Source organism: Gigantopelta aegis, chromosome 8, assembly GCF_016097555.1.
Source record: "Gigantopelta aegis isolate Gae_Host chromosome 8, Gae_host_genome, whole genome shotgun sequence".
NCBI classification, from domain to species: Eukaryota; Metazoa; Mollusca; class Gastropoda; order Neomphalida; family Peltospiridae; genus Gigantopelta; species Gigantopelta aegis.
In genome coordinates, this window is record NC_054706.1 from 10140027 (window position 1) to 10145359 (window position 5333).

Consider the following 5333-nt stretch of genomic DNA (forward strand, 5'->3'; position numbering starts at 1 on the left):
TCACAGCACGTACAGAGTTACAGAGTCACAGCGATCCCAAACCTACACCTACACCCTTATGTCTGACTGCTCATGCCCACGACCGTTAAACTTGCAGTAAATATTTACCGTGATGTTGACTACCATGACTGCTTCACTTTTAAAGACATCCACTATTCTGAATTCAATCAAGCATCTATAGCCATCTTCTTTGGGACAGAGTGCGAGAGTCTGAATTGCAGACGATTCGGCTAAAACAAAAGAAAAACAAAATTATACACACTATAATTTATTTTTTCCTTTCTTTTAAAAAAACAAGAACAAAAAAAAACACAAAAAACAAACAAAACACAACAACCCGGTTTTAGTTTTTGGACATTACAAACATGGATGATGATGGATGCATTGTGAAGCTGCAGTTTTCCATTCCGGTGTGGTGTACACGGAACCTGCAGTGTGACTAAGTGTGTGAAACTCGGTGTATGTGGCGTTACACCTACCCAATGAACCTAGATGTGCACTCAGTATGGAGTCGGTACTGGCATGAAAAATCATCCACTGCCTCCAGTGGGATACGAACCCAGTACCTACCAGCCTCTTAATAACCTTGACAGGGTTATCCAACACAATCAAGCATGTGGGCATCTTCTAATGGTAATGGTTGTATTGCGTGACATTGCATCGTAAGTATATACAGAGTAGGATCCTTGGCTTGCGAAGATGGAATATGGGCTGGGAGCTATAAACCTTTCACTTTGATCACCCTTCTTTTATAGTAATATAAAACCATATTAAAACAAGTAATAGTCTCATCCTGTGAGCCTCAACAATTATATCATTGATCAGGGGCGCAAGTCTCTAGACGTTATTTTCCTAATTTGCTTATCCTTGTGTCCTTCATAGAAAGGTCTATAACGGTCAAGTAAAAGAAGAATGCGACCTACACAATGAAACCCTATGCGACATATTTACCAGACCAGCAGATGTTTGTGTAAGACTATATGTTAGAATGGTGAATGGAATCCAATACCCGATGCTTAATGGATCAGTGTGTTTTAGTAGTATCGTTAAACTGAATATGCTGTCTCTATATATGGTTATATTGTTATAACCATGCCCTTATTAAAGTACAATCTATTCTGCTTGTTTCAAACAGTTTTGACCATGCTACTGTTCTTACTTCCACTATAGATGAGATTAACATCCTTTCATTTTAGTTGTGATATATATGGTTATATAGTTATAACCATAACCTAATTAAAGTACAATATATTATATCTGTTTCAAACAGTTTTGACCATGCTGCTGTTCTTACTTCCACTATAGATGAGATTCACGTCTGTTCCTTTTATCTGCGAGATGGCATAGGTAAGAGGCTCGCTTCCATCTTGCGACGGGTCTCTTGCATTACGTGCACCTTCATCTTTCCACCCACTACATGTGAATGTGAAGTCATCAGTTGTGGCCGTTCCTTTAACAGAAGAAGGAATATATGTGTTTGTTTAGTGACACACCACATTACTTAGGAAGCATAACAAAATGACCATAAAGCAAACAAGATGAAATTATGTCAGATCCTTCTTTCCTATAAAGGACTAAGTTTGTTCAATATTTCACCGATATACATGTCATATATGTCTTTAGTTGACACAAAATCAAAATATAAAACCCAAAACACTGAACGTGTTGACGATGCAGACAGGTGTATAAAATAAACATGGTGTTATTTGATTGTTTTAATCTTAAAATAATAATAATAAATAAAGTAAAAAAATAACAGAGTTTAATATATTTACCCAACTTTTCAACAAAAAAAAATCCCAAGAAAAACCCAAACAAAAACACCTTAAATTTTAATTGCCAATAAAAGTAAATTTACAATAGTAAAACCATCGATATTCGTCTACAAATCAGAAAACACAGTTCAGTTATTCCTTGAATTGGCTGTGATAGTAGATCAAGAAGTCGCTTGAACAAAACACTGATTGACTGATTATGCATAAGACATACTTTCGTGATTTTGTTTTCCGGAATTGGTGCTGCAGAATCGATTGGAGTGATCATAACAGGCCATGATGTAACGATGGGGTATGGGTCGTGTGGAGCATGTAAACTTATTACCAGTGTAGACTACACCTCATCAGTCACAGGAAATATTGTCTTTGTTACTGGCTTTGCTGACATTATTCAAACATATTGACGTAAAAGATAACTAGCATTTGTGTGGGAATATTATTATTCAGGATAGTTGTAAAGTGCTGTGTAATTACACAAGCATAGTCATATCAAACAATATATCCAACATAAACTGGAAAGGACACAAATGCAATATCTTAACTACAAAATGTAATACTGTTCCAGAATTAATAGCATGGGTAAGGCGGGGGCCACCAAAATATGTAAAATAGAAGAAAAAAAGCCCAATCCTAAATTGCTATAGAATACGCTCCTGAGCAATAATCTATAATTATTGTTTTATATTAAAAATTTGTTTTACATTAATTATTTTATTTCCATAAACAGGTAATGAATTACAACAGATGGCAAGTTGATTACTATTTTCAGGTATCTTGGCTTGTTACAAATTGCACAGCATTGCACAACTTAGTAACAATAGCACTATCACCCATGCCGCGCCTGTCCATTTCCAGCTTGGGGACATGATGTGGTTTACAGTGTTCTTATCTGAAATGATAGCTTATTACAGTTCACTGTTTTAAATACTGGTGTACGCTGGTATTGTGGTCCACATTATAGTTTTGCGCTCTTCTGGAGTTAAGCTCTCAATTTATTGGAAGATATTTCTAGAGAAGAAAGGTTAGTTATAGTTAGGTTATTTTATGGGCTACAGAGTAAATGTCATTGACTAAATCATGCTTTACAACAAGTAATTATTATTTTCGTATAACGTTATAAACTGTACAGTGTAATATTAATTCTTATTAATTCAGTAATTGGATTAATCTATATCTAAATATGTGATAAACATAATTAGTATGAATGCAGTGTGTATGTTTGTGGTGATGAACACTTTAGAGATTGTTGTATTTTATTATAATTTTATGAAACATAACGTGTCTGTGTAGTATTTATTATGGTAATTCTTTTATGCAGATACGTCAATCCTTTTAAGTGTGACCAGTTCCATTTGCCCTGGTGTCACATACTTGGTATGTAATATATTTGTATATGTATTTTTATAATAAATTCTTATTTCAGGACATGTATGTATTTCACTGATTGATAATACCTTGTGTATTTGGATAATGGAGCATAGGTTTAAATCATTATTTGGACATGTGAGTGAGTATATTATGGTCTTTGTAATCATAAGACATATTTTGTATTATGCAATCTTTAATATGTCATGTCATGTTAAATACTAATTAAATGATGGAAATGTTGTATTGTTATATTGTATTTTAATTATATTGTTACAGGGTGATATAAGAATGGAAACTTGTCAGCCATTAAAGAGCCTTTAACCCAAAACAATGCAGTTGTCATTTGTTCCAAAACGATGATGCTACTACATACATTTAAAAACATTTCTGCGGGATTGGGGTGAGGTTGGGTTTTACCCTGATCCCACCTCCTACCATTGCATATTGGTATTATTCGAATGGTCAGCTCAGTTGCCTTTGGCAACAACTGGCCAGAGAGCTGTGTTTTGAATGGTGCCGCCACTGTCTGTGGGAAGGTGCATATAAAAGATCCTTTGCTGGAAAAAATTAGTGGGTTTCCTCTGAGGTCTACGAGTCAGAATTACCAAATGTTTGGCATCCAATAGCTCTAGTAGTGTCGTTAAACGAAACAAACGTTTTTTGTATAAAGTATTATTTTGAAAATACGTAGTTGTTAAGAAAGCTCTAATAATATATTTGGTATAGGAATAGCATACACACGTTTATACTGAGACAATAGCAGTGTGGTTTTAAAGTATATAAATGTTACTTAACACAAATAAGGGACACTGTTGAAAACAGACCCTGAGTGACTGTTAAAATGTTAAAGTTTTTTTTTGTTTAACAATACGACTAGACCACATTGATATATTAATCGCCCGCTATTGGATGTCAAACATTTGGTAATTTCGACATGTAGTTTTAGAGAGGAAACCCGCTATATTTGTTTTGCCTTTAGTAGCAAGGAATATTTTATATGTACCATCCCACAGACAGGATAGCACATACCACGACCTTTGCTATACCAGTCGTGGTGCACTGGCTGGAACGAGAAATATTCCAATGGCCCACTGACGGCGATCGATCCCAAACCGACCACGTTACGTCCTGAGTGACTCAGTGTGTGATATATATATTTATGTATTTGCACCAGGTATGCAGGACAGTAATCATAAAATCAGAATGTGTAAATGAACAGAGACAGGACAATAATGTTGGTTAGTTTCTTGTATTCTCACCTGTCGTAGGAGACACACTGCAGATTCCGCCATATGGGTCTTCGTTGACAGAGAATGTGACCTCAGACTCGCCAGGGGCAATATTTGCTACAGTAAATTTCAGCTTTAGCTTGTAACTCTTTCCTGGTTCCATAAAGTCACCATCCAGATCAAATATCTTCGCTGACGATGCTATTACAATACATAAACAAAACAAATCAACAGGTTATAATAACTCGGCTGTTTCGTTGTCACTTTCCTACTATGATTTATTTGTTGCATGTAGGCATGTGTCAGTGTGTATGCGTAAATCTCTGCAGTCATCTATCTTTTCCTTTGGGAATTTTACCATGGAACTTTTGATATAAAAAAATACTAAAATTCCTTAATCTTTTTGTTATCATCCTCGCATCACCACAACAACCATCGTCATCATCATCACCATCACCATCACAACATTGTTATCGTCATATTTACCATTTAGAGAATATTTAAGGTAGTACTGAACCAAATAACTTCCGGCTGGGTCAAAGTTCGAGGTGCACCCAACTTTTGATAGAGAAGTAAACACCACAAGTCCTGTGATTAGTGATAAATGTGAGTGTGTTAGTTGTACAAAAAAAAGATGTTTCATCTGGGAAAAATAACTATGCAATTTTATTTCATCTAGTAACACTGTGTCAAGTAGCGTAGTGCTTGAAACACGTATAGGGTACCTGTAAAAAAAGTACTCGAATTTTGTGTGGAACTAGGGTAGTCATAGATCTATCCGTTATTTCAGAAATGAACAGCTTGACCTCTCCAATTTTTTTCTGATTTACCTTAGGGTGAGGGGTGGTAGTATTTATATCCGTGGCGTTTATGTCGTTTGATACGCTGCAGGGAGGAGTTTTAGCTACATATGGTACTAGTGTCGTCTATGGGATTTGACTTGGTAGTATTCACCTTTAAC

The 5333-nt window shown here is 35.6% G+C and overlaps 1 long non-coding RNA gene across 1 annotated transcript; it reads left to right on the forward strand.

Annotated features, from left to right (window-relative positions):
* The first annotated feature begins 3082 nt into the window (after positions 1-3082).
* Positions 3083-3471, forward strand: LOC121379096. The gene is made up of 2 exons (XR_005958804.1): positions 3083-3149; positions 3420-3471. It is a non-coding gene; the product is annotated as an uncharacterized LOC121379096 (long non-coding RNA).
* The last annotated feature ends 1862 nt before the right edge of the window (positions 3472-5333 follow it).